This window comes from Schistocerca serialis, chromosome 8 (genome assembly GCF_023864345.2).
Source record: "Schistocerca serialis cubense isolate TAMUIC-IGC-003099 chromosome 8, iqSchSeri2.2, whole genome shotgun sequence".
NCBI lineage: Eukaryota > Metazoa > Arthropoda > Insecta > Orthoptera > Acrididae > Schistocerca > Schistocerca serialis.
Genome location: NC_064645.1, coordinates 250,296,176 through 250,309,297, shown reverse-complemented (window position 1 = coordinate 250,309,297; position 13,122 = coordinate 250,296,176). Strand labels below are relative to the sequence as shown.

General features: G+C 44.7%; 1 pseudogene; it reads left to right on the top strand.

The window, feature by feature from the left end:
- Positions 1 to 6,752: 6,752 nt before the first annotated feature.
- Positions 6,753 to 6,870, top strand: LOC126417264 (5S ribosomal RNA; annotated as a pseudogene).
- Positions 6,871 to 13,122: the final 6,252 nt, after the last annotated feature.

Genomic DNA, 13,122 nt, shown 5'->3' with positions numbered 1-13,122 from the left:
GGCTTCAACTGCTGCAATGTTCTGTGGAGTCACAACTCGTTGTGCCTGACCTGGACGAGGAGCATCTTCCACTGAAGTCACACCATTTGCGAACTTCCTGTTCCATTCGTAGACTTGTTGCTGTGACAAACATGCATCACCGTACTGAACCTTCATTCGTCGATGAATTTCAATAGGTTTCACACCTTCACTACGCAAAAACCGAATAACAGAACTCTGTTCTTCCCTGGTGCAAGTCGCAAGTGGGTCGGCCCCTCTTTATACTGATACTGTGACGGTATGTGTGCATCTGCACTATGCTGCCACCTACAGGCCATTCTGGACGCTATTTGTAGCACGCTTACCAACTTACAGGATAACGGCGCGAAATTTCGATTTGTTACTGCAAATTTAAGGTTTTCATTTGGCTCACCCTCCTATTTAAGTAAAATTTTTGGTGTCTCAGGAACCAACTAGTTTTCTGGTGCCGACAGTAAGTCAATAGAGAACTAATGTATACTGACAACTTTTTCCGAGACAAAACACATTTCGTACCCACACGTTTCTTCCTTAATTTTTGCGCATTCTCATAGTTGGAGGAGCAGACAAGAGACAAACGCTCGCCTTACTATTAGCGGAAAATTGATGGGGTTCTCCCGTTGACCACACGGAATGCATTGTACAACCAGCAAGCTACAGGCGCTTATCGGTTTACAAAACATTGGAGCTGTACTTTAATCGTACCTTCCTTAATTGATGAATTAATCGTGACTGCAACATCACTTAATTATCAAGACATTCAGATCTACCACAGTTATAAGTTATTGTGTATGGTGCTGCATGAAGATAGGCATTTACAATTGGGGTGTGCGATATGAGAGCTACGTCAGATCATGAAAACTGATATACTGTACCTACAAATGACCATCGAGAGTCATCGAGACGCTGAACGATCATTTGTGGCTTAATCAAGCAAACAGCGTAACAACTACGGGTTATATATAGCTGTCAGTTGCCGTGTGAATCTGTTAACTATATGGCCAGTAGATAACTTTATCAAAGTATTAGTATGACTTGCAAAAATAAAAGACACATTTGTGAAAGAATTTACGTCACTCTGTGATTTAGTTTCCCAGATGAACGGTAGGTCTTTTACGCCGCAGAAGTTTGCCTCTTACTGTAACGTCGCGGAAAAACCCGCTTCAAGGTTTTCCAATTGGCATTCGGGAAAAACTTGGCTGCAACTCCGTGCGGCTATCGAGATTTAGGTTTTGCATTGTTTCTCTAAATCACCGAATGTAGGTGCCATGGAAATGGAACCTTCTTTCTGCAAACTAATCCAATGAAAGAGTTTGTTCTCTAATAAGCTGGTGATAGTCGTGATCTTAAACCTAAGCTTCCTTCCAGTTTCTGTTGTCTGTCTGACCTCCCGCAATACGAGACGTCGCCCAGTATCCCTTCCCTACTATATCAATGAGATGTTAACAACACTGGAAAAACAACAATAATTTTGTTTCTATGATATTGTCCACTTCACTCGATTTTCTGTCACAAAACGGAAGTGGAGCCTTCTGGCTGCTTAACATGCAGCTTGAGCGTTTCATTACACACGTCGAGAACTCGAACTGCCACCTCAACTTGTCTCGCGTATCTGCACGGCTCTTGCATCCCAAATGGGCTCTTGGCCCAACCGTAAAAAAGCAGAATCCTACAGCAACGATAGTGACAGTGTTCGGTACTTCTGCCGAGAGGCAGTTCGAGATTCGTCAACGTAGTATTACTGATGTTAATGACACAAAAATTCGCAGGTAATGGCTACTAAGGCACTGTAAATATTGTCATATGTGGTAGCAAAACTGATAAACATTTACAAGTAGGGAGAATAAGTTAATCGCATTGGCACGATTACGTGTATACAAAAACATAAAAACATTGTGGTCTTCATTGTTGATTATTTTTCTTCTTACTTGTTGCATTTTACGACGTTGTCAGAAATTGTCGCCTATTCGAGCATGATAATTTTCTAATAATCAATTTATTTAAGCAGCTACAAACCTTACGATATAATGTGGTCAACTCTTTGGTTTTCTGGGTGTACAGAGAGCATATGGATTATACAATAACAAGATAATTCTTATATAATGACATGGTCTTGAATACTATTGTGCACTATATCGAAGTGTGCTAAGCTACAGCAAATCATTTGGCCAATTCTCTAATGGAGATAATTATTTTCTAAAGTTTATCAGTGTCAAATTATGAGACAGAAATTTCTTTAATGAGATTACAATGTGCAACCCAATTAAAGGATCACTGTTTCGAAATCCTGTAATTGTTTCTTACTACGGCGTATAAGTTTGAAATTTGGCTCAAAGGTTCCTCTGTAATTGTGCAAAAGCTTAGCGCCCTGTGACGTCACCCTCGGGCTCGGCGACGATTCAAACAGCAAGGTGACGACACGTGCACAAGAAAAGGGCAGAACGTAGAATTTCATTGAGCTGTAACATGGGTTAACGATGCCGTATTGACACCAGATTTCGCCACAATTCTGACAAGTCACTGCAGATATGTCACACGATGAGCAGGTCGTCGCAACCCCCTCTTACCCAGATTTTGCTCCTTCTTTTGATGCGTCCGCGATGGAGGTTAGAACCGTGACACCCAAGCATTGAAATCACGCGGTGTTCTTATGTGTGGCCGAGGAATAGACCAACTATCGGAATCGACACAATAAGTCCTGAGAGGGTTGCATAAAGGGCGTAAATGAAACTACCCCTTCCCCTGAGACGTTGATTTCCACAAATTTTGCTGCAGAAAATGACACTCTGCAGTGCGATCTTTGACATTTCTCACACCCCATGGATGCTTCAAACCCTCTCTAAGGACTTCGAACTACCAGTCACACCGAATGTGATTTCACTCCTTTGGAGTGCAGGGTGACTGCAATTTTTGCTCTGGTGAACAGTGCGGAATCGTAATGGACAGTTCGAAACAGTTCGATAGAATTCGAAGACTATCTGCTTTTTCAGCTCCACTGTTCTGTGCCCTCCTGTGGCGTGATCACACAGGGGTGCGACATTGACATAAGCGTGAAAAAAATGGCAAAGGATACCTCTAAGCCGACAGATCGATAATACTATCAGTGCCACTCGACAACGTTTTGTTGAGCACTTTACAAATGTGCCTTTGAAAGAGTCCAGCCCACCGGCTTTGTAGGCATGCCATAACGAAGAGGTATCAAATGGTAACCTATCTTCAGGCGCCTGGGACACTCGTCACGGCTTGTGTCAGAGCAGGTACATTTTTGAAGTGCTTAACAAACGTGAGCGAGTGGCAATGAGACTGTTGTCGAAAGTGCGCGAGGGTGTTGTTACGCGGAAACTTTTCCATTTTACCCACGTACGTCTCAATGTTTTTCTTACAGCATATTTCAATAACACCCAACAGAGTGGTGTTCCATTAACATGGGCACTAGTCTCATGGTCGTAATGTTATACAGCTGTGCCTTTATTTTGGGATAACTGCTGCAGGGAAACTCTTGTTCACTACTATTTAACTCTGCTGTTTACAGTATCGTACACTATGTGATCAAAAGTATCCGGACACCTGGCTGAAAATGACATACAAGTTCGTGCCACCCTCCGTCGGTAACGTTGGAACTCAATATCGTGTTGGCTCAGCCTTAGCCTTGATGACAGCATCCACTCTCGCAGACATACGTTCAATCAGTTGCTGGAAGGTTTCTTTGGGAACTGAGGCACAATCTTCATGGAATGCTGCACTGAGGAGAGGTATCGATGTCGGTCAGTGAGGCCTGGCACGAAGTCACCGTTCCAAAACATCTCAGAGGTGTTCTATAGGATTCAGGTCAGGACTCTGTGCAGGCCAGTCTATTACAGGAATGTTATTGTCGTCTAACCACTCCGCCACAGGACGAGCACTGTGAACAGGTGCTCGATGCTGTTGAAAGGTGCAATCGCCATCCCCGAGTTGCTCTTCAACAGTGGGAAGCAAGAAGGTGCTTAAAACGTCAATGTAGGCCTGTGCTGTAACAGTGTCACGCAAAACAACGAGTGCAAGCACCCTCCACACCATAACACCACGGCCTCCGAATTTTACTGTTGACACTACACATGCTGGTAGATGACGTTCACTGTGCATTCACAGTACCCACACCCAGCCATCGGATCGCCACGTTGTCTACCGTGATTAGTCACTCCAAATAACGTTTTTCCGCTGTTCAACCGTCCAATGTTTACGCTCCTTGTAGCGAACGGGGGGACGTTTGACATTTCCGGGGTGGTGTGAGGCTTATGAGGAGCCGCTCGACCATGAAATGCAAGTTTTCTCACGTCCCGCCTAACTGTCATAGTACTTGCAGTGGTTCCTGATGCAATTTGGAATTCCTGTGTGATGGTCTGAGTAGATGTCCGTCTATTCACATTACGACCCTCTTCAACTGTCGGCGGTCTCTGTCAGCCAACAGAGAGGTCGGCCTGTACACTTTTGTGCTGTACGTGTCCCTTCACGTTTCCACCTCACTGTCACATCGGAACAGTGGACCTAGGGATGTTTAGGAGTGTGGGAATCTCGCGTACAGACGTATGACACAAGTGACACCTAATCACCCGACAACGTTCGAAGTCCTTGATTCCGCGGGGCGCACCATTCTTCTCTCTCACGATGTCAAATGACTACTGAGGTCGCTGATATTGAGTACCTGGCAGTACGTGGCAATACAATGCACCTAATACGAAAAACGTATATTTCTTGGGGTGTTCGGTTGCTTTTGATCACATAGTGTATGTTTCCAGTATCGTACTACCCATTCCTGATTACCTTGGACTTTCCTGTCTTACAAAATGTGTTCTATCTTTTGGATCTTTGCTTGTAGAACGTGACCCTAGTGTTATCGACTCGCGTACTGAAATACGTATACGGCAGTGGTTACAGTGTTTACAGCGGGACGGATCACCGACACACTTTACTACCCCGATGCAAAAATTTCGGGGCGAACAATTTCAAGGCTGGTGGACTGAATGTGGCTCATCAGCATCTTCGAAGCCAGAATCTTACCAAGCAAAACAACTCATTTTGGGTAATAGTCCCTATCCGTGTGGCTCAGCTTCTGGGTAACACCAACGAAGATTTACGGAATTGTTGAACAAGTCTTCCCACGTATAACTTCGCAGAAGTTGCGCTAGATGTTTATGTGGCAGTGAGGGGATTGGAAGTGCACACACTAGTGTTGACAGCTGCAGTATCCAGATAATCGATGCTGAAGGACTTGTCACTTACGAACAAGGTCTTGTAGTAGGTAAACAAAAATTAACTTAAATTCTCAGTAATTATATAAGTTTTCTTTTATGATAAATTGTGAACAATACACTAATACAACTGTACTCAAAATTACAGTTCAGTTCATCAATACTACCAGCTTAAGGCTGATAATAAAAAGTTACACCGCAAAGCTAAATTGCATTTTTCGTTACTTTTCCTGTAATCCGAACGGCCCAGTCACATTAATATGACCACCGCCTAGGTTAAGCATAAATGCAGTAACCACTCACAGACGACAGGTGTCAGCACTAGCAATGGAGAGTATGTATAAAGCGTATGGGGGGCGGAGGGGGAGAGGAGGTGGAAGACGCGAGAAACAGTGCCGTCGTTGTCGTAACGCGGAAACGGAGTGATTTATCTGACGACCTAGCATTTCCGAAACAGGTAAGTTTGCAAACTTGTTCACGTGCGGCCTTGGTGAAGTATAGAGTGCATGACGAAATCGTGTTATTAAAACCCGGCGCCGGGGCAACTGTGGTGCACTATGGACCATAGATGACATGGTTCAACGATGGTTGCTGGACTGTGAACGGACGAACGGACGTGCAACAGTTGCGCAACTGAATGCTCAGAAGAACCAAGGGACTACCAACAGTGTCTCCTCATCGACTGTCCAGCGAACATTCCTACATATGGGCCCCAGCAGCAGGCGTCTGGCTCATGCAACCATTCTGACTGCTGCCCCTCAACCACAAAGGCTGGAATTAGCAAGCGAAAACTGTAACCGGACGTCCAATGTTTAGGGACAAGTGGCCATTTGCAGATGAATCACGTCTGATATTCCATTCGACAGATGGTCGTTGCCACGTATGGCGTGGGACATCTGAAAGCAAACACATCGAGCGAGCGTTACCCTCTAAAGAAGTGGTTTCGTGACACTCCAGGTGGGTGATCTCGTTATTTTGGAAGGCATAATTTATCAGCACAATTATACATCTATCCTTGGAGACCATGTTCACCCCTAAATGTAGTTTGTTTTTTGTTGTTTGATGGCATCTACGAACAGAACAATGCAGCGTGTCACAATGTTTGCAGTGTTTGTGCTTGTTTCTAAGAGTATGAGGAAGAGTTTAACATACTCCTCTGGCATCTAAACTTCCTGGATTTAAACCGTGTCGAGAGTATGTACAACCATCTCGACTGGGTTGTTCACGCCATGTGTCCTGAATCGAGAAATCTAGCGCTTGACTTGTCATGGCTCCACGACCCCGTCGGTACCTTACAGAAATTTCCTGACTCTGCCTCAGCGCACGTCCAGTCTTTTCACATCTCATAAAATTAATGTGACTGGACAGTGTTTGACTCATAAGCTCGTCGAGAAAAATCATTAATACCATAAAGGATTACATATGAAGAAACACATACATAATAAAGAATTGTAAGCTATGCATTTCTGAAGATGCTAGTGAAATTTCAGGTCAATGTATTTACTTGCCAACGGCCTTGCCGCAGTGGTAACACCGGTTTCCGCCAGATCACCGAAGTTGAGCGCTGTCGGGCTGGGCTAGCACTTGGATGGGTGACCATCCGATCGGCCGAGCGCTGTTGGCCAGCGGGGTGCACTCAGCCCAGTTGTTACTATTTCAGGTTAAAATCCACTACTTTGAACTGGGGAGGGATTATACCTAATCAGGTGATCAAGTTACTTCTCGCTATGGCCGTGTTGATCGCCTTGCTGAGTAATACTTCATTCCATGGCGCTTAATGCCCCTCGCTCCTACTCACTTGAACGTTTCTTGATTCCGCGTTTAGTGAGAAACAAAACGCGGGAGGCAAGTTATATTTAGGTGTGTCTATATTCTCAGTTCATTCAGTCTGTGGAAATCAGACTGGTTTTATAATGTTTGTTTTTCTAAACATAAACAATTTCGAAGACGTTAAGTATACTAAGTAAATACATTGACTAAACTAAAACTCCTCCCAAATAGGCCATGAAGGCCCAACGGTGCCGACCGGCCGCCGTGTCATCCTCAGCCCACAGGTGTCACTGGATGCGGATGTGGAGGGGCATGTGTTCAGCACACCGCTCTCCCGGCCGTCTGTCAGTTTACGAGACCGGAGCCGTTACTTCTCAATCAAGTAGCTCCTCAGTTTGCCTCACAAGGGCTGAGTGCACCCCGCTTGCCAACAGCGCTTGGCCGACCGGATGGTCAACCATCCAACTGCTAGTCCATCTCGACAGCGCTTAACATCGGTGATCTGGCGGAAACCGGTGTCACTTTCTTAGCATGAACGTCAATGGTCAATCACTTTTGGAGGTCACATAAGTCGCTCCAGTACCACGTTACAATTACTACTGCACTGAATTCTGTTACCAATTCCCCCGCACCCCCTCCCTCAACCGCTAGAGCGGCCACCTGCTGGGTGTGAGTGGTTATTGCATTTTGGCGTCGAGTTCTTCGGTAGTCACGTTAACGTGACTAGACCGCGTGGAATGGCTCTGTATGACACTAAGGAAGTGAGAACAGTAACTTTCAATATTCTAGGTATTGAGCAACGTGTTGAGAAATCGGTGGTCTAACGTCCATCATGGTGAAAAGATGAGAACATAGCATGTTCTCAGTGATGGGATGGCTCAAGACTCTATTCTTGCTTAGGTTTCATTCAATCCTTACACAGCAGTCCTGCCGAAATTTACCTGCCAGAAACTGCAGTATGCAGATGACCTTGTAATTTCATATCAGGTTAAGATCTATTTGAACCTGAAGACCACTTAATAAACAGCCTCTCTAAACTCATTCCGACTTAGACTTAATGTATCTAAAACAGAAGTATGTGTTTTCCACCTCTCCAATCGTCTAGTATCAGCAGAGGTAAGCTCACAATCTGACCCTCTTGCCAAATACAACGATAAACCAAAATAACTTTCTGTCACCTTAGACAGACTGCCAACATATCACAAACACCTTTCCAATACGTTTAATACGGTACTGTCCCTGGTGAACTCAGATATGGAGCTGACAGCCAGTACATGGGGAGCAAATGCGTAAGTTCCTAGAGGAACATCCCTTGCGTGATATGCTCTGCAGTCGAATATTGAGCATCAGTCTGGCTCCTCAGTTCTCCTAGAGCGATGTGCTGGCTGCCACTATGGTACTATCAAACATCTGTCCAGCTGACTGTCGCCGAAAAGTAGCTGTCTACAACTTTTGCCAGCCAATTTCTAAAACTGTGTTAGTCTCTCTTCAAGAAAATTTACTCTTTCTGTCTAGGAAACGACTCACACCCAGAAGATCAGCGTATTAAATGAATGCTAAACTCAATGCTGTAAGGAAACGTGGGCATCGACCCACGAAAACCCAGAACGCTCCATTGGATTAAGTCTATGGACATTCATGTGTTGTCTGGGCCACTTAAAGTTTATACGGGGTGTAACGGGTACAACTGCGGATATTTTTGCATGTGGAACCTTAATATCTTCACACATCAGTGTGTGATTGTTTTTTCTCTGCATCGAACAAACTCGTGACATTTTCTGCATGGTCGTAGCTGCACCAATAACGAGGGAAGCCTCCCATCGCACCCCCTTCAAATTTAGTGGTAAGGGGGCCAGTGGACAGCCCGTCAAAAACTGAACACAGATCAAGTATGAAAACAGAAAGAACGTGTACTGAACTACGAAAAAAAAGCAAAATAGAAAGAGTAACAGGTCCAAGAGCAACTGCAAGCAACTGCAATAAAGAGCATCTAAAAACACCAACGGTGTTATGGGTACATGGTCAAGGGGGTGGAGTGGCAAGTGGGCGAGCCGTGTTCAAAACTCCCACGTGCCTTTTTTTTTGTTTTTTTTTTCTTTGCACAAAATTTTGATCTTTCCGTCCACTCACTGGAATTTTTGTTCCCTTTTTGTAGTCTTGGCAGTTGTCATACTATACATTGGTTATAGAATATGAATCAAGTGGTAAGACATGAAATGAAATCATCGTGTGGCATTGATGGCTGGGAGGCCCAACACGTTACAGTCGCAAGTAAATGTAATGAATAGAGAGACTAAACGAGGTACCACATAGAGGCCTCACGGAAATGAAAACAAGAAATAAACGGGGGTGAACTATATTGCGACAAAGGAATTCAAGAGTCAATACTTCCAAAACGGAAAGAAACTTCAAAAACGTTAAAAATATGTTTTGACAAAGCACAGAGAAACAGTGTGATTGTGAAACTGTTGCATTGATTTGTTGTAGCTTACGTGACAAATTATTATGTTTTCACCATTTCCTTCGGAGTGATCATATTCACATTCGCACGAACACCTATATCAAGCAAGGAGGCATATTTCGCTCATTAATAGTCATACAAGTTAGGTGATTCGATAAAAGAATCATATGATATGACGCACTGTCACTAATGCTGTATATATCACCAGACGTGTTTTCCTGTGGAGGATTCGGTTGACTTGTGCCTTGTCATCAAACATTTGCAGTTCACATAAGACGTTTGCGGTTCACATTCCAAAGCCACTTCCTTTCGACTGCTAATAGAGTAGTTGTGCAGAATCAGCTGTCATTATAGGTCTCTATCTTACACCTCGTTGTTCCAAACGGATGTTATACCACGACACAGACACTAATTTATTTGGATGAAGGGAACAACGAAAAAAAAAAAGAAAGAAAAGACTGGCTCGCCCATTTGCTAGTCCAACACCGTAACCACTTCACGACGATGCCACTTCTCTTTCTGGCTGCTCTATATTGCACTTCTTGTTCTTGGATCGTTCATTCTTTCTATTTTGACTTTTTTTACAGCCTAATACATCTTCTTCCTGTTTTCATGCTTGATCTGTGTTCAGGTTTTGACGGGCTGTCTGCTGGGCGCTCTTACAACTAAATCTGCGGGACGTACGGATGGCGAGTTTCCCTTGTAAGTGGACAACACCTGCGAGTATAGGCTGTTTTCCGTCCACATGTCCACACTTGAACACATAGCCTGCTCCCCAGAGAAAAATAAGCATTAATGGCTTGCTCTTCCCACACATACCCGGTGGTACTAACCAACCTAAAAACATACGACTTATAAAAGGTATAATTATTAATTTGCAAATGACGTAAATACTGTTGTAAAGTTATTCCGTAGGTCATCCTCAGCCACCAACAGAAATATCTACACTTATACTATTACACCATGTACAGCGTGGCTTATGAGAGGCCTCCGCTTGTAAGAGCGCAGGAGTGTATTTTGTTGTTGCGTACCGTCTCGGCGTTTAGAGAGGCTGTTTATAAAGTGGTCTTCAGGTTCAAATAGATCTTAACCTGATATGAAATTACAAGGTCATCTGCATACTGCATGAGTGTGCTGCCACGCCAGCAAGACAAATAGCTCGCCTTGGTGAACAGTACCAATGGTTACACCAAGAGTAGTTGAGGCCAGTCAGTGGACCAGAGGGAAAGAGCAAGCAATAGTTGAATCACTGTTCAGAAAATAGCACATGGGCAGTAATAATACTACAACGGAAGTCACGTGCATGTTTTCGACTGTACAGTTCTGTTACGCTTTGAGGTATCCCTTTAGTTCATCGGCTGACAGAAACTTGTGGTACGCAAAATGTTATACCTGGCGAAATTGGAAAAATTTTGGTTCGTACCTTCCTAACACAATGGCTCGCAGAAGTGGGTCAAGCCAACCAAGCAAATTATCTACATCTACATGGTTACTCTGCAATTCACACTTAAGTGCCTGACAGAGGGTTCATCGAACTATTTTCACACTACTTGCCTACCATTCCACTCTCGAATGGCGCATGGGAAAAAGGAACACCTAAATATTTCCGTTCGAGCTCTGCTTTCTCTTTTTTTATTATGATGATCATTTCTCCTTACGTAGGCGGGTGACAACAAATACATATAGTACTACAAGCCGCTTCAACTGGATTTTCTGTCCAGGCAGCGAGGCTGTAACTTCATGTTGTCGCCCAGTCGGGTGACCGGAGCTACCAGAGTTCCCGCATAGCAGAAATACGGAGCGACCCCGGCGCCGTTGACTGAGGTTCTATTATGGCTTGCGTGGAAGGATCTAGTGCTGTAGTGAAACAAGTATTGGCGAGGCCTGTATAAAAATTGCTCATTTTCACTTACACCCAGGTACTAGAAAGGGCTTACGATGGTCTACAGCCTTCGCATCTACGAACCTACGAGCTCCATGGGTCTAAACATCTTCTGCTGTGGACCTATGCGCTGCTCGGCGCACCGCTGTGCTGACGCAGAGTATGCTGGTGACTGCGCGCTCTGCAACTCAGAGGCCTCTTGGTGGCCTCTAATTCGTGCCTGGGGACGTGCAGCTGTTCCTCCACTTCTACTTGTCCAGGCAAAGTATCTGAGACGTGGCACGTACTGGAATTAAGGGAAACGTGGAAGGGAGGACCCACCAATATAACTTTCTTCCCACACAACCTGTTTATTAAACAATATACAGAGTGTTTCAAAAATGACCGGTATATTTGAAACGGCAATAAAAACTAAACGAGCAGCGATAGAAATACACCGTTTGTTGCAATATGCTTGGGACAACAGTACATTTTCAGGCAGACAAACTTTCGAAACTACAGTAGTTACAGTTTTCAACAACAGATGGCGCTGCGGTCTGGGAAACTCTATAGTACGATATTTTCCACATATCCACCATGCGTAGCAATAATATGGCGTAGTCTCTGAATGAAATTACCCGAAACCTTTGACAACGTGTCTGGCGGAATGGCTTCACATGCAGATGAGATGTACTGCTTCAGCTGTTCAATTGTTTCTGGATTCTGGCGGTACACCTGGTCTTTCAAGTGTCCCCACAGAAAGAAGTCACAGGGGCTCATGTCTGGCGAATAGGGAGGCCAATCCACGCCGCCTCCTGTACGTTTCGGATAGCCCAAAGCAATCACACGATCATCGAAATATTCATTCAGGAAATTAAAGACGTCGGCCGTGCGATGTGGCCGGACACCATCTTGCATAAACCACGAGGTGTTCGCAGTGTCGTCTAAGGCAGTTTGTACCGCCACAAATTCATGAAGAATGTCCAGATACCATGATGCAGTAATCGTTTCGGATCTGAAAAATGGGCCAATGATTCCTTTGGAAGAAATGGCGGCCCAGACCAGTACTTTTTGAGGATGCAGGGACGATGGGACTGCAACATGGGGCTTTTCGGTTCACCATATGCGCCAGTTCTGTTTATTGACGAAGCCGTCCAGGTAAAAATAAGCTTCGTCAGTAAACCAAATGCTGCCCACATGCATATCGCCGTCATCAATCCTGTGCACTATATCGTTAGCGAATGTCTCTCGTGCAGCAATGGTAGCGGCGCTGAGGGGTTGCCGCGTTGAATTTTGTATGGATAGAGGTGTAAACTCTAGCGCATGAGACGATACGTGGACGTTGGCGTCATTTGGACCGCAGCTGCAACACGGCGAACGGAAACCCGAGGCCGCTGTTGGATCACCTGCTGCACCAGCTGCGCGTTGCCCTCTGTGGTTGCCGTACGCGGTCACCCTACCTTTCCAGCACGTTCATTCGTCACGTTCCCAGTCCGTTGAAATTTTTCAAACAGATCCTTTATTGTATCGCTTTTCGGTCCTTTGGTTACATTAAACCTCCGTTGAAAACTTCGTCTTGTTGCAACAACACTGTGTTCTAGGCGGTGGAATTCCAACACCAGAAAAATCCTCTGTTCTAAGGAATAAACCATGTTGTCTACAGCAAACTTGCACGTTGTGAACAGCACACGCTTACAGCAGAAAGACGACGTACAGAATGGCGCACCCACAGACTACGTTGTCTTCTATATCTTCCACATCACTTGCAGCGCCATCTGTTGTTG